Consider the following 22,313-nt stretch of genomic DNA (forward strand, 5'->3'; position numbering starts at 1 on the left):
ACAACATTCCAACTTTTTCAATTGTTACCTAAATATGTAGAGTTTGTGTGGACAAATGAATGTGAAGCAGCCTTTAAAGAAATCAAAGAACTAGTTTGTAAAGCTCTGATATTATGAGGTCCTGACTGGAAGCTCCCATTTCACATCTATATAGATGTTTCTCAAACAACAATAGCGGTATTCCTAGGGAAACAAGAGGATAAGTATCTGTGTGCAATCTATTATGTCAGCAAGAACTTGACTCCTATTGAAATGAACTATACAGAAACTGAAAAAAGAGTTATTGGCTCTTATTTATGCTATTAATAATTTTCAACATTATATTATAGGTTATCCTACATTCATGCATATTGTTCATACAACTATCAGGTATCTGATAAATAAACCAATAACCCGTAGTCGTATTACAAGATGGTTGTTGTTGATTCAATAATTTGATATTACCATTGTATATAAGCTAGGGAAAGATAATGTGGTTGCAGATTTCCTGTCTAGGATGGATACTAGTGATGAAGGTACCCCTATAGAGGATAGTTTTCTAGATGAACATATGTTTGCAATTTATACTTACACTCTCTGGTATGAATATATTGCTCACTATCTTGCTATAGGAAAAGTGCCTCAACATTTACCTTATGAGGAACAATGAAATATTATCCATCATAGTACATAATATTCATGGATAGAGGCATATCTCTTTTACACAGGACCCGACGAACAAATCTGGCACAAGTGAGGATGACATCTATGATGTCATAAAAGCTACTCATGAGGGTTCCTGTAGGGGGAATTTTTCAAATAAGAGGACAGGTCATAAGGTGTTGTAAATGGGGTGCTATTGGCCGTCTATTTTTTGTGATCCTAGGAAATATGTTCAAGGGTGTGATAATTGCCAATGGATGGGTCAACCTCGTGTTGGTGTTTCAGTGTGAATGATATGATTCAATCATTTAGCACATTAATATGTCAATCTAAGGTCGTTTATTATTGCAACGGTATCGTGCAATATATATGTAGGGGAAAATTCATAATCCAAAAATTGATGAGGAGTTCAATTAATTAATTAAACATGCAATCTGAAATAATAAATGAACTGTAGCAGTAAATGGAAATGTTAACAATAACTAATCTGTAATGTCAAGCCAATTCACAACATTCACATCAAACCATTATAGCGAAAAGAAAAATACATTAATTAAAAGGAAACTAATCACAGATTACTTCAGCAGCACCTGATCATGAGAGCAAGCTCAACTCCCTGATCAGGGCTATGGTAGAAAGAATCGAAGGCTATATAATAATCATAAGATAAATATTTCATTAATAAAAATGAAAATATAGAAGTCTGATGTTACATTCTCAAAGAAAAAACTTCAATATCTTATCTGCTCCCCTACATCCCTTCTCCCTAATTTCTATCTTTTTAAATATAGAAATAGAAAAGGGAAATTTACAACAAAATTTATTACAAAATATCCATAAGCAACATGAGATCTGAGAGATCTTTCTCATGATTTAACTAGAACAAGTCGAATTTGGTCATTGCAAATAGAGCAATTTGGAAAATGGCCACAAAAGAATATCTACAAATATATCCTTTGAAGATCCTTTCTTTTCTCCCAATGCAAACTGAATTTCTATAAACGACTCCTTAGAAAATTGACTTGGGTTGTTCTGAACAAAACCCATGTCTCCGATTTTTAAGATTCTTCTTCGTGTTCCTGAAATGTCCAATGGAAAATTATCGCGTTTTATTGCAACAAAATTCTGAGTTGGCATATTTGATTATGCGTTGAAGATCAGATTTGCAATCTGCAAGAGATCTTGGAGGCTAAAACATGAGTGATGTTATAAAAAATTTATCTATAAACCATTATTAGCAATATTAATCATAATAATCATCAATTTATTAAAAATAAAGGAGAACAAATATTACTTATCCACAAGAGCATAAATAAGTATGAAACGGAATTATATAATAAATTATGGTAAATAATGTAATAAAAGAATAGTACAAATGGATGAAATTGATGTTAAGAAGTGATAACAATAATGAAAAATTAGGAACCCAACATCTCCCCCAACCTGAAGATGTTGCATGTCTTCATGCAACCCAATGCCTTTGTATTAACAAAGAAGGGGAAATAGCAGTTGAACAATATGAATGAATAATGCTTAGTGGTTTTTTCATGACATTCTCCTAAAATTTTAATAAATTAAAACTTTTTCTATTTTACCTCAAGTTTTACCTCGATAAAAATGTGGAATGGCATGTATGGATTGATATTTGTTGAAGCTAATTTATGCTTAGTTGATGGTGAAAGTGATGTGGAAGGTGGAAGCCATGCAAGTTGAAAGAAAGTAATTAGAAAGTGTAGTAAGATTTCCTTCCGCCGAACTCATTAGCTTCCCTGTCATTAAGATTTCTATAACACCTTATGAGTATCCTCAATCAGTAATTCATCAGGATTCAAAATCGAAATTAGGCCTCTTTGTCCTATCATAAAATAATAATTGTTTTGTTAAGTTAGGATTAAATAGAGATTTATTGGCTAAAGCAACTCTTTGGTTAAATATATGAAACTTGTAGAATAAAGGAATGATAGATTAGATGATACAAAATGTTAAATATCAAATATCCTAAAAGTTTCATCCCTAACATGTAAAGTAAATATTTGTAACTCAATAATAGATATAAACCATAACCACCATTATCTAAGAACTGATTAAATATTACCCCATGAACCATGAGTTCTAGCAAACCTTATATATGCAACAGTGGGGTTTATTAGTAGTTATTTTTGATAAAACAAGGTAACCAGGTAGATCATAATACTGAATTAACTTCTAGACCATAGGCATGGCCATTCCTACCAGTAGGCATCCATAGCTTTGACAGGGATGCCTTTTTAACCCATTAAGATGTCAGTGTCCCATATATTAGAAATAAATACACAGTTAAAAAAGAATTTCAATTTACTTAGATGTCTACTTAATATCATTTTTCTGTCTTGGTAACCATTTAGTAACAATGCCATTCATGGGAACTAACAAATGTGAACAAGTCAGCTCATGATAAGACCTCTTGTCCTTCAGTTTTATGACCGAAGGCAATTACCTTGGCTTGGTGACCAATAGTGGTAATGTCACTCTATTAGGACCTATGATCATGGTAGGTTGGCTCGTGATGAGACCTCCTATCCTCCACATGACTATTTATGTTTAAAATTAAACTATGGTTATTATTAATCAATAAAATATTACTTAATAGATGGGGTGGTATGCGAGCTCCTTAAGAGCTAGGGATGGCATAAAAAGTTTTGTAGTAACTATTTTCAACTTGGGTAATTTTTTTTCTCAAAAACTAATAACCTTCAAATGACTGTTGAAATTATATTTTTCTTTCTTACGATTAGTGTTGATTAATAGTTCATTAGATACTGATGGAAAGATTTAAGTACAATTTTGTGGCCATCATCATAAATTTTACAAGATCGGGGACTCGACAAACTAGGAAAGTTGAAAGTTGGCATGATGAAATCATCTTTGCATACTTATTCCTTAAATATAAGATTATGTTTATAGATAAACAAAGATAAATTGTCTACCCAATCATTACGTCAAAGTGGACCTAGACACTTAAAAGTATTTTCCCATTCACCAAGTTAATGTCATCGTACATGATTCAAGTTCCAATGTGGATGGATAAGTGGGGGTTACAGATTGTTATGGATTATGGTGGTAATAATCGTGAGATTTACAAGTTGACTCATTATTTAATAATAATGATGGCATTACATAATTGCTAAATATGATACATTTTATATTAGATGTAGCACCTACCACTCTCCCCCAAACTGAGGTATGACTGTCCCAGGTCATGGTTGGTCATGTCATAAGTGAAGCATGAATCAAATACATAGATTCAATCATGGACGTACCTGGAGACTTACCTTGGCAGAGTATCATCATGGGTGGAGTAACAACATCGGGTTCTTAGAAAAATTCTCACCACAAAGTAGCAGCACTGGAGGAGTAATAGCATCAGAGGATTAACAAGACCAAAGGAGTAACAACATCCAGTACTTAGTAGCACCGGAGGAGTAGCAACATCAAAAGAGTAAGAACACTGAAGCAGTAACAACACCGAGTACCAAGAAAAAAATAATTTCACCATGGAGTAGCAGCATCGGTGGAGTAATAACATCCAAGGAGTAACAACATCTGACACTTAGAAAATTTTGGGGAGTAACAACAGTGACGAAGTAACAACACCCAAGGAGTAACAACATATAAGGAGTAACAACACCTGATACATAGAAAATTTCAGGAGTAACACCATCAGCGAAGTAACAACAACCAAGGAGTAACAACATCCAAGGAGTAACAGCATCCGATACTTAAAAAATTTTCGGGAGTAACAACATTGGCAGAGTAACAATGCCAAGGAGTAATAACATTCGATAGTTAGAAATTTTTTTGAAGTAACAATATTGGTGGAGTAATAACATCCAAGGAGTAACAACATCTGACACTTAGAAAATTTTTGGGAGTAATAGAATCAGCAGAGTAATAGTACTCAAGGAGTAACAACATCTGACACTTAGAAATTTTTCAGGAGTAATAGCAGTGATGGAGTAACAATGCCCCACAAGTAACAACATCTAATGGATATGAGGAAACCATATACTGTTAAGACTCGGGAACAAATGGGTAAATATGGCGCAAAATCATGAAACTTGAGAACTTCCTTTTATTTTGATGAAGGAACAAAATTTCTGACTTTGAACACCTGAAACATAAAAAGATAAGAGGAATCATAAAATAAATAGCAATTTTATTGAAAAACAATAAATAATAAATAACTTAAGTTGCAACGGCTATGATTTTGACTACAACAATGTTCTTTCCTAAGGGAATATGAATCTATTTCCTTAAAGAACAATCTGTTAATGGTAAATGAATGTGAATTTTTTTTGGCAGAAATGACTTGGATATTCAAATGAAAAACAACTCTCCATTTCTCATGTTATGAATCCATTAGGTAATGAAAAAGTCTTCATTTTGTTGGTGAGAAATAATGGGAATAATTTTGTAACAAACTCTTATGATCAATTCTTTTTCCATGGCACCTAGAAAGACTCAAAATTATATGATATTAGATTTCTTAATAGATGTTTGGATGAAAATCTATTATTTCCTTATCATCGCCTTCAAGAATCACTTGTTCAAAAACAAATCAACCTCCTTTATTCTCCTGGGACTTGCAAAAAACGAGCACCTACCGACAATAAAACATGTAATCATGGAAGAAGAGAGGTTATTGGGCTCTCTAAATCCAGTAAATATGAAAAATGTTAACAAGTAGTTACTCTGTGAAACAAATCCATGGAAAACAAATAACAAAGTAGAGTAAATTTATTACCCACGGGAGAGCGGTGGCCAACCATACTAAGCAACAATATTTTAATCATAACCTCTTTGTTTTTTGTTCGATTTGAGTGATTCCAAAGCCAAATGGAAATGAATTCATAGGGATATCTCCAACTGAAACAGGTTTTAAAAATTTCATGATATGGTATGTCAAATTTACTTAGAACAATCTACATAACACACTCATTTTTTATTTCCCAACTTAGACCAACAGATGATATTTTAAGCATAAATTTTTCATTTTATACAGATTGAATCGATTAAAATCTGATATTAAAGTAGATTCATGTAAATATATCCAATAGAAACAATTTTTAAATGAATAAAGAATTGATGGATCAAATGTGCGAAGGAATAGTCAGAAAAACAAAGTTTTAAAAGGTGCTTCTTTATGGTAGACAGTCAGGATTTTGGTCATAAATTTCTCATATGATATCGAAATCAAGTGATTCAAATTGTATTATAAAATAGATTAATATGGTAATATAACATAGAAACATTTTTCAAAAATCTAATCATTTGGGCCTCCAAAAATGAATTGTCCTAACTCTATTCCCGAGTTTCCTACTAGACATAGGGTCAATGATTTGGTCATAATGTTTTTGTTTCAAATCCAAATTGAGTGATTAAAATTGGATTAGAAAGTAGAGATAAAATTCTATTGAGGATAGAAACAGGTTTTGAAAATATGCCCATTTGGTCCCTAAAAACATGATTGTACCGACTGTGTTTTCAGTGGTTTAATGAAGCCCACACGCCATAAGATATGATAATCAAGAAAAATTTTTGAAAATATGATGAGTGTTTGTAAAAATATGATTTTCAATATAATACATCTACATACACAATTAAATTCAAATATTTACCACTGATATTGATATACTTAGAAAGTTGCAACAAACACAATGCATTCTACATATAAAGAAATTTATTTATTTATGTACTTATGTATTCTATTTTCTACACTAACCTACTCTACATTGAAAAATAAAGTTTACTTACATATAAGAGTACTTCAAATGGAACCATTTTCGAAATAAGGCCTCAAGTGTGTACATAACCAAATTTGAGAAATGCATGTCAATAAATACTATGGTATGAGACACCAACTTCCCTGTTAAGGATGGTACGAAGAATTGTTAAAGTATGGAGTGATGTTTCAAGAAAACAATAGATTAAAAATTGTCTTCAATGTATTCTTGATTTCCCATAGTTGTCATATCATGAGGCTCTTTGACTAGGTTCCAAATTATATTGATGCTTTCCTCAACTTCCACCCATGAGTTTTGAGGGCCTTCCTCTACCCCTTTTGTTTGGATATTTGTTCATGCAACTAAAATGTTTAAAAGTTACACACCTCAGGACCTGGAGCAGGGCGAAAAAAATATGCTTCCCTCCACAGGGCTAGAGGATGATACAAAAAAAAAGGAAACAATAGACTAGCAAAAAAAAATAAAGCTTAGGAACTGGAGGAGGGTGAGAAAAATATTTCCCTCCCTAGGATGAGAGAGTGGGTCTTTGAAAATCAAAACAAGCAAAACCTTTCCCTCCCTAGGGTGAAAGATTCTTTCCCTCCCTAGGATGAGAGAGTAGCCACCTTAAAATAAAAAATAGTGAAAAAAAGCAGAGGAAAAACAATAAGAAACAAGAAAAAATAAAAAAATTACTATGCTCAAGACCTCGAGCAAGTGGAAAACCCTTTCTTGCCCTAGTATGAGAGATTAATTCCAGTAACAATGGCAGTTATGTTCTTTCAACTTGATAACCTCGCTGGAAATGATGCCAAAATGTTGGTGTTCCGAGTGTGAATGCTATGATTCAACCTTTACCACATTAGTATGTAAATCAGGGGTTGTTTATTATTGCAAGGGTATCGTGCACTATATATGTAGGGGAAAATTCACAATCTAGCAACTGATCAAGAGTTCAATTAATTAATTAAACATGCAATGTGAAATAATAAATAAACCGTAGCAACAAATGGAAATGACAACAATAACTAATATGTAACATCAAATTGATTAACAACATTCACATCAAACCATTACAGCGAAAATAAGAAATACATTAATTAAAAAGAAACTAATCATATATTACTTCAGCAGCACCTGATTAGGAGAGTGGGCCCAACTCCCTCATAAGGGTTGTGGTAGAAAGAATTGAAGGCCATATAATAATCAGAAGATCAATATTTCATTAATAAAAAGGAAAATACAAAAGTCTTATGTTACATTCTCAAAGCAAAAGCTTCAATATATGATATGCTCCCCTACATCCCTTCTCCCTGATTTGTGTCTTTTTAAATATACAAACAATAAAGGGAAAATTACAACAAGATTGATTACAAAATATCAATAAGAAAGATTTGATCTCAGAGACATTTCCATCATGATTTAGCTGGAACAAGTCAAATTTGGTCATTGCCATTGGGGCAATTTAGAAAATGGACATCCTTCAAATAACATTTCTTTTTTCTCAATCCAAACCAAATTTCTAAAACCCGCTCTTTCCAAAATCGATTTGGTCCATTCTAAGCAAAACCCATGTCTCAGAATTTTAATATTCTTCTTCTTGTTCCTGAAATGTCCAATGCCAAATTATCACGCTTTATTCCAGCAAAATTTTGAGTTGGAATATTTGATTATGAGTTGAAGATCAGATTTGTAATCTGAAAGAGATCTTGGAGTCTAAAATCATGAGCGATGTTATAAAAAAATTATCTATAAACCATTATTAGTAATATCCTTCATAATAATGATCAATTTATTAAAAATAAAGGAGAACAAATATTATTTATCCACAAGCGCATAAATAATTATGAAATGGAATTATATAATAAATTATCATAAATAATGTGATAAAATAATAGTAGAAATGGATGAGATGGATGTTAAGAGGTGATAATACTAATAACAAATTAGGAACCCAACAAAAGGCTTCCCAAGACAGGCAAAACGTTTACGTAGATAAGAAGAGAACCTGCCGAGAATTCCAAGTGGGAGACCATGTCTATTTACAAATTAATCCTAAATGAAGCACAATGTGGTGTGGCAGTTGGAACAAATTGGCATGCAGATATTGTGGACCCTTCCAAATTATAGAGCACCTTGGACCAATAAATTAATGACTAGACCTACCTTCCCACATCAAGATTTATGATGTGTTATATGTCTCTTTATTTAAAACATATGTCTACAGCCCTAGGAATGTGATTAGTTGGCAAGATATGCAGGTTAAACCAGACGGAGAATTGTTGGTAAAACCTCTGCAAATTCTAGAGCAGAGAGAATTAATGATACAGTGGTGAGCTATCACCCACGTTAAAGTGCAATGGAAGATAAAGAAAATATACATCAAGCATATCCAAACATGATTAAGCTATTGGAAATAAACACCAGGGACAATGTTTCGTCCGAGAGGGGGGAAGATGTGACCACACATACATAGCGATTCGGCCATGTGTTACATTGTCTCCAATATTTAGGAACCATCCATTTTCGTTAACGAACCGATCATTCAGCCGATATCCTGTTTTACGGCATACGAGTTACCATTCCACATATATCTCTTTAAGTCATAAAAGTTAAAATAACAATGGAGTTGCCTTCTTGCGACAATCATGTTCCGACATGTGCACCAAGTGGCCAAGAAAAGGTGCAGTGGAACAAGGTACATGGCGACGCAGACTTAATGTGGAGCTATGAGACTTTCATTAACGCTTGAAAACGCGTTCAGTAGATCATTGGACGCGGTCGATTTCATAATTCCCAGGAATTCAATTCCCATCTAAAACCCGAAACTTTCTCACTAGTATATATTTTTAGGTTTCTTGTCGCTCGAATATTAATATAATAATAAGAGGATTTCAATAAAACATAAATCATTCATCCCATCAAATGAAGTGGAGTAGAAAAGTGTGCGGTGCTGATGTATTCTTGTATTCTTAACAAGTGTCGATAATTTATTGGATTATTGATAATATATAAAAAAATAAGAAGTATGTTTTAACGTTATAGATATTAATATTATTCAAATATTAATAATAGTTTTTCATATATATAATAATATAATGCCGAACATATTTTTATTACTGGTTATTAGTTTTTTGTTTGCTAAGTTGTGGTTCGAGGATTCTATATTTAAGGGTATTTAATTCAGCAATGGTATAATTATTGTTAGGTTTGATTTTTGGTTGTCTTAATCTATCTTTAACTAATTCTGCTAAATTAACTTAACTATAAAATTTATCCATTCAAATCCAAAAAGTTAATATATTTATCTATATTTATACTTCATAATTTACTTCTATTTACATCTCATAAAAACGAACCAAAAATATGGAATTGATAAGGGATATTAAAAAATACAATCTTTTATGACTATTGTATTTTAATTTTCTATTTTATGTTCTATTACTAATCATCGGTATAATTGTTTCTATTTATTAAATAAAATAAAATAATTATATTATAAAATATTATTTTAATTTTCAAATTTATTAATATATTAAAAAATATATTATAAGAAAATGAGGTTAATTAAAGATAATTTAAACAAAATTTTCAAACTTTAAAATGAAATTTTATTTGATTACAAATATTATTGAGATTATTATATCTAAAATATTTATTTTTTAATGTGATTATTAAATTATAAAATAATTAAATTTTATAATGTGCATTTATTTAACATATGTTTTCTTCCGAAACATACTATGAATAAAGTGAAATTAAATTTAATTATTTATATCTATCATTATAATATTTTTTATATTTTTGGATGGCAACAAAACCTAATTTTATATTTTATAAAGTTCTCTATATATAAGTAAGTAAGTTTCACATATAATCCCAAAAACTTTGATTGTGTATTAAGGTATCACATTAGAATTGCATCAAAATCAAATCACTATGCAATTAAAAAAGAAAAAAATCAATATACCTTATTCAGATGAATATATAATCATATCATATAGATGGGAAACATAAAAAATAAGAATAAAGATAGAGGAATAACGAGAAATGAGTTTTAATATAATACTATCTTTAACTTTTACAATACACCACTATTTTTAGGCATGATTAGTGCCTCTTTGGAGAGAGCATATCTTTTTGGTTCAACATTTTCAATGCATGAGAGATATTTAGGCTATTCAAAGTATTTGTTTATGAAATTATCTCATCAAAAAAAGGTTGTAAATGGATATTTTTCACTATATACACCTTGCTGATCACTTGACTACCAACTAGTCACTAAATATATATAGAGGAAGATGATCATTTTCTTAGTACCAATGTGATTTTTAGTCTTGCATTTATCAAATCTACTAGATTGTTTGATCCCTCAAAAATCCTTATTTTAAAATTTATAAAATGTGATTTTTTCATGTGTAAAAATCAGTGTAAGCCCAAAGAAATTTGACATTCCTTTTGGGATACTTTATCGAAATTAGCATATACATTTCCTTTGTCAATAATTTCTTTTAATATCATTCTTAGTACTTTTACCATATTTTGTTCATTATAGGATTTCATGATTTGATACCTTGATTTGTCATTGCTAAAGAATTTACATATTTGTTATTAGATATTGATGAGTATTTCACCATGTTTTAACCTTTTAGGTTGAGCTTTAATTTTGATGTCCTTGAATGAAGTTAATAATGAAATTTAGAAATATAATAGATACAAAATCTTAGTAATAGTTTTATTTCTTTCACAATTATTTGATTATAGGAAATATTTATGTAGAGACATTTATATTTCTATACATTTATTTTTAGTTCTTACTTTTATAAGATAAGTATATTTATTGTAAATGCTTACCCTCAAAATTTTGAGATCATTGATATTTCCATACTCTTGTAAAATATGCACACAATATTTATTTACCGTATTTTTAAGTAGTACTAACATATTCTATATATAATATTTATATTTATTTATTTACCGTATTGTTATTCTACTTGAAGCTCATATATAGCTCTTGGAAATCGATTGTGACTGGGCCGAGTGTGCAGAGCCATTCAGCACCCAAGACAATGTCACACCCACCCATGTTGATGGAAAACATGTGGGTCTTTAGGTGATACTCCCCCATTTGAAGTTTGACATTTTCACAGTGGCCTTCACATTTAATTTCCCCCCCATCAACAATATGGACCTGGAAATTAGAGACTTCTCTGACAAAACAATGTAATGCTTTCACGATGCTTTGATGTATAAAGTGATGCGTACTACCACTATCAATCAAGACTACTGCAGCGTGATGCTTAATAAACTTCTGATTTTGAGAGTTTTGGGAGAAGAAATTCCGACCAAAGCATGAAGCGAGATAACTGGTTCTTCCGGTGTAGCTGGGAGCTCATTGTCTGGCTGGTTGTCCTCATCTTCTTCCTTTGGTCCCTTAAATGCTTCCTCATATGAACTGTGATCAGTAGCATCAATTTGAAAGAATTTGGGTTCCTTGCATTTATGCCCCAGGGAGTATTTCTCATCACAGTAGTAATGTGATCCTTGCTTTCTTCTTTCTGGAATTTCCGCTGCTGACACCTTTTGAACCTTAAGTGTTTGGGTAGTGCTCAAATCCTGGGTGGGGAATCCCTTAGCTATGAAATTTGGATGAGTCTACTGGGCCGCTAACGTGTGTTCTACTTCACGAGCTATCTTGCAAGCTGCCAGCCATGAGATTGGGTGTTGTAGTCAGACATTGGGTTGTATGATGTCTTTGAGATCACTGATAAAACATTCCAAGTAGAATTCATCTTCTAGACCTCCTATGTGGAAGGCTAATGCTTCAAAGGTTTTAATATATTCTTGCACTATGCCTATTTGTCGGAGCTTAGTAAGATGACCCAAAAAGTTAGATTCATGGTCAAAGCAATCAGAAAGGGCTTTTGAGAATATCTACCAAGTTAGTGGCATTGCATAGTAGCGTTGATGCCATTGCCACCATTGCCATCTTTCTTGGTCCAAGTACAGGCTTCCCACACTTAACTTCATCGCATCATCTCTGATGTGATTCAATGTTTAATATTGATCCATTTGTGCTAGCCATATGGTTGGATGAGAGCCCTAAAATTTATACATGTCCAGCTTCGGTGGTCGAAGCTGGGGCTATTGGTGGTTTCCATAAAGTGAAGAGAATGGCTAGATTTGCCCTCAAGGTTTTTATTAAAAGCATATGCCTCCGATTGTTTCCCCGACTTTCTCTTTGTGAGTGAGTCAGCTAAGGTCTAGATCTACTTCGTTAATGCATCCAAATTTTGTTGAAGGGTGTCGATCTTCTCATTGGCCATAACTTGAGCTCTAGTTTGTACCATGCACCGATCTGGTGCACTTGTTGTTACTGTGAAAAAAATTGGGACCACCCGAAATTTTGACACTGACAAGTGAACGGAACCACCTTGCTCAGCCCGTTGACTTGATTCTTATGGGATAAGTCTCCTATAAGCATCCAGGGAGGGTCTCAGACTCTCTTTTTTTATATACTATGAAAGGAGTTTTACTCCTCACTTAGGAATAATCTAGTAGTCGATTCCAAAAAAAGTTAATTCTGCCCAATGTCCTACGAGAATCACGCCCAGGTATAGGAGCCACACAAATAGTCAGATCTATCAGTGAAATCCTCAACTAGAGAGTATGAGTTGGGATGTGGCAGTGATCGAACCCCTACTGCTAGATTTAAATGGTAGATCTTATTGTTGCAACTGATACATAACCCAAACTACATGATCTGAATGTCGGATCTAATATATATGATTGGTGGATATGATAGATATAAATGGATGATTGAGAGATCTGAATGGCGGAACTGATTGTTCCGGCTTCAACAGAACCCAACCTTCCCGATCTGATTTGGAAAAGATGATGCATGATGTAGAGAGAGACAAGGGAACTATGGTCCCAATGAGTGTCAGATGCTATAGATTGCAATATACATAAGGGTCTGATAGTAGTACTCGACCCAATATTTCAGGGCACTAACCAAGGAGGATCAACCGTACCCTTAGATGTACAACCTGACAACCCTATTTTACGTGCAATGAATCTCCATGAGTGTTGTTCTTGGTGTACTGTAGCAGCAAGACGACCGACGATTTATCTATGGAGAGGTTTCAAGAGAGCTTATGGGGCTTCCGAAATACCCAGAGGGTACTTGGAAGACAGTCTGTGAGTGGTTTTGTCTAATGCACTACTACTCAAAGGGGTACCCACAGGGGTTACAAGGGAGTCCAACAAACTTGACAACCTCTTGTATTTCCTATGCGCATGCCTCCCCGAATCCGTAGGTTTATGCGCTCAATGATAGATCTTGTGGTTTAAAGACACCAGAAAATGTGTCTAGCTAAAAAACATTCTACTAATAATGGAGATCTCAACGGCCCTGGAAAGTGCTTTGTTATCACTTATTATGCTCTTGACCTGTGAGAAGATAACAGAATACTAAATATGCAAAGAAATATACCCAGAACATAGAACAATAAGAAATAACAACATGTATTTTATTATTCATAAAGGAAAGCAATGTTCACTTGCCTCTTCGAGGGGGCAACCTCCAATAGAGCTCGGTTCAATTACAAAATAGGGAACGATGCTCCTCAAGCGGCATCTCTATCCTTTATATAGGATTCATACATGCAATACCATGGGTTAGTACCATGGTTCTTATTAATGCCATCTATCTAATACCATGGCCCATTTGCAACTAACTGTGGTCCCTTGTTTAAATGTGGGTCAACCACTTACAATTATTAATATGGGCTTTATTAACTCTTTAGCTAACTATAACTATGACTTGACCCTATTACATAAATAATGGGGTTAGGGTTGGACCCTAACATTTGGAAGGTCTAATATGTGTCCTTTTAATTAAAGAAAAATCTTTTTCTTTTTTTTAATTAACTCAATAATATGTAAGCCATGTATAGAAAGTTGTCATGAGCCAAATGTGAGACCTCTCACCTAATGTTAGGGAGGTTAAAAATTCAACTATCTTGATCTCGTAGCAGTTAAGTAATGTAAGTAGAGCCATTGCTTTACCGAATATACTGTACATAGATCATGGAAAAGTACTTGAATAGTTTTCCACTAGGTGTTCTCCTAAGAAAAAAATACTCATGAGGTTTCATTGGAAACAATGGTTGAACCCAAGTGGTTGTATAAGATGAGGCATATGGCTAACAAGAGTATATAGAAGTACAATGCCAAATTCATCGGCTTAAGATTCTCAGAAAGAGAGGTTACCTTCAGTATTTTGTGAATAACCAACCTCATATTTAAGTTTTCCTTTGTATAAATACATTGAGCCAGTTCAAGGCAAATTCACTCAACTACTGCAAAGAATTTGCTTCACTATATGGAGGGAACTATGTTTTATAGCTTTGTGGATTCAAAATAGCAAGGTGAGGCTGGTTTAAGGAATAGCACTTCCAAGTTTTGTTTCAACTTGTGGTCTGATCCCAAGTGTGATATCCTAGATCAGTTGTAAGAAAACAACAATGGCATTCATGTGTTGGAGTCGATGGTTTTAAGTATTATGACAACCAAATTTTCTCAACTCCCTACAAATTCAGTACTTCACAATCACTCCAATAATAGCGACATTTGGTACCATTTCCTGGAAGATAAGTTCAAGAAGGGAGCAATGGTTCTTGAGTATGTTCCCTTGAATTTGGAATTTTTACAGATTTTGACTAAGCCCCTCTCAAAGGGGAAGATTGAGATGCTGAGGGAGAGACTAGGCTTAGGGGAGAACACCTTCTCACAAGGAGGTAGCGTTACACATATTTACATTTTTTGCTCAGTAGTTAATTCTCTTTCCTCATAGCATAAGAATGATAGTATATCCATACCTCGGAGCAACAAATACTTACCATTAGATGTGGGCAGAGAATTGATGGCTAATGGAGTTAGGCACAACACTATTTTACTTTGGGACAAGTATGGCTGTCTAAGTTGCACACACACATACACACACATATATATATATACATTCTTGTTTCACTATACGATGCAACTTAGACAACAACACTTGTCCCAAAGTAAACTAGTGTATTGAAAGTATTTAGAATATAGATAAAGATTCATAAATAATTTATCATGTGATAAGACCGAAGGCCCAGAAAAAACATGCTACCTCAAATACCTACATATCATTGAAATCATCAATATCACACTCAAAGAATATTTCAATTACCTATATGGCAGTTTCTTTCAATTACTAATATTGTTTAATTATATTCGTATACTATAGTTAGTAGTCTACCTTTGACGACTTTCCACCAGGTAACCTTAACAAAAAATATCTTCCTGAAGTATTTGATGAAATCCCTTCAATAAAGACACTTGAGTTCTCATTACCAGGACTCGAAATACCCAACCTCTCCACAACACCATCATCTCCAACAAATAAAAAGACTTAGATCAGAAGAATGTAGCAAAGTTAGGCTCAAATAACCTCTGCAGCAGAGTAAAACAGGAAGGAAACTCTTAGTAGATGCTATTGAAGATATCAATTATTGTACATCACAATTTAATTGCTCTAAAACAAATGTTCTATGCATTGAGCCTCTTACAAACCATGAATTGGGCTGACAATCTAATAAATATCATCCTCTCTTTAACCATCATGATTTTCGTATAAGGCTAGATTTCCTGATTATACGAGTGATTGTTCCAGTTTGTTCCTTCTTAACATACATTTCAGCTACATGACAGGTAGTACATATACCAGTAAGCAGAATGAGTAGGATGTGAATATACCCATGCATCAGAATCAGCATGGAAAATGTGAACTTGGAGTCTGTGAACCAAAGATTCAGTTGGCATGAAATGTTCTCAACCTATATGGTTATCATAGATGCCCCACAGGAAAACAAATAAAAATGTACGAGCAAGTGCACATATGAAAGGGCATTGAAAGTTTAGCTCTATAAATTGATTTTAGTTAGTTAACAGACATTTTTCTTTTAAATTCAATGATTTTATAACATGAAAGAAGTCCTAGAACATAAGTAAAATCATATCCTATAAATAGTTATAAGATCATGATTAATGAAATTGTGGTATTTTTCAAAGAATATACAAGTTACAAACTTACAGTATCACATAATGCCAACATATCATATATCCCATTTGTATTGGAATGAACTCTAACAAGATGCAAGGTGCAACATTTCATGATTGCCAATATGTGATACCATAAAAAATCTATCTACCACTACTTAGTCAAGAACTTCATATTTCCAGGGTAAGTTCTGTATGGATTTAATTGTCTTAGATATTAAGATAAATTCACTCCATTTAATAGAAGTGATGTGGAGATGCAATGAGCACATATACTTCTATCCTTATAGAATTTCAATAAATAAGAATATACTAAGAACAATCATTGTACGCTAAATAGCATCTCCCAGATCATTCACCTCTGTACAATTTTGTGGAAGCCAAACTTCAAAGTTGGAGCTGACATTATCAACTAGAACGTCATAACATACATAACATGGAAAGTGATGAATAATCATTCCAGAGAGTCTCTAAACAATGTAGCATGCTAAGCCCTTAATAGATATTCATTCAAAGTTGGTCTATACTTCCCCACTTCTCTCAAGCCTGAGACGGAAACAAGCCACTCATAGATGTTGTTAGAGAGGGAGGATCGAGGATGGAATGAATGTTATGAAGCTATATATAGATTTGTTTCATTGTCTTCCTTCCTTTCCGTCCTAGCATACTGACAGTAGCAAACAGATCAGATGGAATATCACTATGGGAAGGCTAGAAAATAAAATAAAATAAAAAGATAAAAATGAGTGCCTAAAATAACACCTTTGAAGTTTTCTTTTTATTTTAACAGGTAATTTATAAACATACCTACCATTTTACACACATCTACAACCAAACCCCATCTTTATTCCCCTGCCAAAATCTAACTAAGAATTAGAATAAGAATTACATGGGGGAATTGGGAGGCTAAGGTTTTCAACTCTGATGCACACCCTCTATTCAGTTTTGTGAAGCCATGTTGTTCCTAAAGCCGCGGATCCATGAGATGAGGAAGACGCAGTTGTAGAATCCAAATCATGCGCCCTAATGTTCGGCAACACCCAGGGGCATGACAAAGAGCCTAAAACTTCCATGACCTACAAATAGTGGTGAGACTAGCCCTATCCCTATAATTCAAGACCGAAAACAATACAACAACCAAAAAAAAAAAAAAAAATTCCCTAGTAATTATAACAGTTGTTAATATGGTATTGATACTAACAATTGTGTAGTGTGGGGCCTCTAGATGCAACTCCATATTGAAATTGGATTATGTATTGTTATTTCACTGAAACATCAAAAAATCCTTTCAAAATCAAAAATCTATTATTATATTTGCATGGTATAACCCATTCAACTTTGGCTTTGACTCGGTATTAGTTTGTGTTTGACAAAAATGTTATGATGCTTATCCATAGCTTAACATTATGAATTCAATTTTTATTATTTTTTTAACATTATTGAAATTTAATTATTTGTAAGATGATTGGTTGAGGTCTTATTATGGGTTGTTCAGTAACTTCCATTTCTATTAGTTATTATACTTTTTTATTTTAGTTTTATTTCCTTTTCATTTAACTTTTTGATTTTCTTTTTTTTATTATTTCTATTTTCATGAATTATATTTTTTTCACAATATTTTCAATTTAAGTGACTTATTATTATATTAAAAAAAAAAATTAATAAATTAAATTATAGACAATTATATATATTAATCAAAATAAAAGACACATATATATTATATGTGTTTTAATACAAATAATATTAATTAATCATAGTTCTTAATTTTGGGTGATGGCATTTAACAATATAATATTTTAAGGGGTTTTAGCAATGCATTATATTAGACATCATTTTTTTGGAATTCGGTTGTGTTAAGTAATTCATTCAAGTATGACCATTTCCATGAAAAATGGTAATACTTGAACAACTTACTTAACGCATTTGAATCCAAAAAATGATATTTAATATAATATTTTATTAGTTGTTTTATTTTTGTGGTGAAACCTTCGCCTTTGTTATTTTTGTGTTTCATTAAATTATATTTAAACTAAATCGCAACTACTAACTATTATATAACCCTTATTACCCTTATTATATTTAAATTTCAATCCAAATCAAAACATATATTTAAACTTCCATCAAAATGATCTGACAAATTAAAAATTAGCTAACATAAAAAAAACACAATTTCATTCATTTAAAATTGAATAAATGTATTAACAACATTCCCATCCTTTTATTACAACATTAAGTAAGTACTACATCCAATTGCAAAGCTTCCTCACAGAGAGCATCCCTTTCAACATTAATTTAATATGATAATACAAAATGTAATTAAGATATTTTTTATCTTCAAAAAAAAGTTATGAGAGTTGATTCTTTCTATTATTTATTTAATTGATAACTAACAAGAATGTTCAAACACATCGATATTGAAACCCGTTTTAGTTTCAATTCAACGAACTCCACATGATCCGTTTAAGTTTAAATATTCCCCAAACATAGTTGATCCGTGTGTACAATCTATATAAATTATAATCATGTTTGTTTTACGCAAAAATAAATTATTATATTTAAATGATTCATCAAATATTTAAGTACGTCTCACATTAATGATTCATTAAATATAAGTACGACATTATTTTCATCAAAAATTGATTGTATATGAAATTAATAAATATTAGTAATTTCTCAAAAAAGCGGTTGATAAGTTTGTTTATTAGAGAGGTATTTGTAAACATGTATAGCATATGTTTTACATTTTCAAAGATAGTTATGTTAATCTTTGAAGATGAAAATTCGTGCATTAACTTCCGGTAATAATTAAAACTAACTATTATCCACATCCCAATTGAAAAGTATAAAAAATGTATTTATGTTTGTTTTAATGTTTATATATTTTAATTTAAAATAAAACTATTACTTGTGGGTGTTATAAATTATTTTATTTTATGTAAAATACTATATCTTATTCATTCACTTAGGTTTTTTTCACTTCTAATTTTTACCATAGAATTTAAGTTTTATATTATAAGAAACAAAATATATTTTAAATAAATCATCTAAATATAGCAATAATATGTTTAAATACTTTTGTTGACTAGGTTTTGGTTATTGTTTAAATATGTATAAATATCAATAAAATTTGGATGATAAACTAATTAAAAAAACATTTTTTAATTAAAATTGATTAACATAGGCAACTCTCCTCCATCCCATATTATCTCATACTTCAAGGGATGCTAATAAAGATTGTTTCATTGATTCACCACTTTGGTTTATAACATATCTAAGTTTATAAAAGAGTAAAAGCTAAAAAATAGAAATAGTTCACATTCTAAATATGGCTAGGAAAACTTGAAGTCTTAAGTAACTTGTTTAGTTTTTATAAACATAGCATGAAGAACACTAAAAATTTCAGAGGATTGTAAAAGCACATTTAATAGATGAATTCAACATTGCCAGGTAGAGATTGTTGTGCACACAATTCCAAGAGATATCATTCATGCCTCTCCTCGCCCTTGTGTGTGTTAATATTGATATCATTCATGCCTCTCCCCACCCTTGTGTGTATTACTATTCGTTGAACTCCACTTTGAAATATGAAAAAAAAATTAGTATAAAAAAATGAAGAAGAGGGTTTCACACTAAGAGTTGCAGTTGCATGATCAAGAGTGAAACAGAGAAATCCAAGATGAAAGTGAACTTTCCTTGCAAAATGCTTGCAGTTGGCATGCTTAAGAGTTCCTTCCAAAATGAAAAATGACCAAAATGTATATGTACATTCACAATACCTAAATTATACATTTGGGTTCCTAGATAGCCTCACATTGCCTATCAGCGAGAATATGGAAAATAAATTCCTATTGCAACTTTTTGGATACTGGCTCTCAAGTTCTAGGTCACAAGAGACATTGTTGTACAAATCTTGCTTAAATACTTGAAATCTAATCTAATTCAATATCAGTCTGTAAACATATCTGTAATATTGGTATTGAAAAACAAATGATGTGAAATTATTTTCTGTAGTTCAGTGCGATCTTCTTCCATAAGCCTTGTCCCTCGTTAAATTACAACTACTACAATAACTCTCACAACTAAACTACACATACCTTTCAAATTCAATGAACTTCTCAAAATTTCATATAAAATTCCAATCACATTAAAATCACCTGCACCACAAGTATATACAGGGATACTCAATTATAACATCCCTACGCAAAATAACATCATGGGCATGATGTTATTATTCTCCTAAATTAAATCATTGTTAATATAAATTATGTCAAAAAGTTTAAATACATCAGCAAGTCTAATTGAGGAAAATGTGCGAGTTTTCGTTATAAAGAGGCAATTAGACTTTAGAATAAAAAAACACTTTTGGAGGAAGATTGTTATGTCAGGTAGCTGGAAGAGACTATTTTCCCTTAGTTGCCATCCACGCTTTGTCAGGATAATCTTTTTAAGACTGTATGTGTTGAAGATTTTTTAGCAATTGCATGTTGTTACTAACCGCCACTGTGTTTTACTAAGATATTTTGACCAATTCACACATTTTAAGGAAAATATGAGAGAAAAACAAATACTTAAAAAATTATTTAAAATAATAAAAATATAAATTACCCATAAATAAATAGTTTTATATCTTACTCTCCAAACCCCTAAAGCAACCATATCATAGTCTTGTTTGAGGAGAGTTTCGAGTTTTAACATGTATAGGAGAGTGCATTAATTTAAAAATTTATAAAAATGGAAGTGTTGAGTGGATGTTTTTAACTTTATATGTTTTAATTATATTTGTTATATAAATGTTTTAAATTAAAATTTTAAAAATATGTATATGTATATATATATCTATATCTATATATATATATATATATATATATCTATATATATATATATATATATATATATATATATATATATATAAACATTAATTTGTGCTATTTTTTAATTAGATATGGATAAAGTTACAGAGGAGGCTTGATTTTTGTTGGGATTTTCATGTGCTCTCTCTTGGATACAAAAGTGGTTTTCATTGTGGGTGAATCAGTCTCGTGCTGATTGATTTCAATAAGCTCTAAAAAGTGGTACTAAGTCTTCAAATTAGTGTGGGAGTTAATGATAGCAATAACTGACATTGCTACACAATTATGATAATAAAAGGTTTTAGTTATGAATAGAGAATAATCGATGTGCCTCTTTTGTGTGTGTCTAGATATTGATTTTTCAATTATAAGATTTATCACTTTTAAACTTACCTTTATATTAAAGATATTATCTTATTTTTTATTATTTAAATTTAGTAAATTAATTTTAATAATTTCATAAAGATCTTATCTGATTATTTTATGCTTTAGATAAATTTCAAAAATAAAGTTAACTCTCAAAAGATTAAGTGTATTAGTCATTTCCTTCATATTATATTAGATATTAGAAACATAAATAATGATTGAATACATTATTTTTGGCCAAATGTAGAACACACATGTGGATTGTAATTTTCCTATATATATTTTAGTAATATTGAACATGACTTATTATTCCTCTTTATTTTTAATTAGTTAATTTTTTTAATTTAAAAATATATATTTTTCAATTTATAATATTTTAATAATATACACTAATCACCCTAAATCTAAAACAACAATTATTATTTCAAACTAAAATACAAATTTTATATTCATTCACATTTTAGTTTTACATCGTCCAACCTGAAAACACATTTATTATCTCCTTTCACACTCCTCTACGATGAAATCAGGGTAGTTAATCAGCGAAAAATGTTGAATGGCCTCCGCAATTTATGCGAAAGTGATGTTGAGTCAAACA

Source organism: Pinus tabuliformis, chromosome 3_2 (assembly GCF_031772625.1).
Source record: "Pinus tabuliformis cultivar Carrire ecotype Pingquan chromosome 3_2, CPIR1, whole genome shotgun sequence".
NCBI lineage: Eukaryota > Viridiplantae > Streptophyta > Pinopsida > Pinales > Pinaceae > Pinus > Pinus tabuliformis.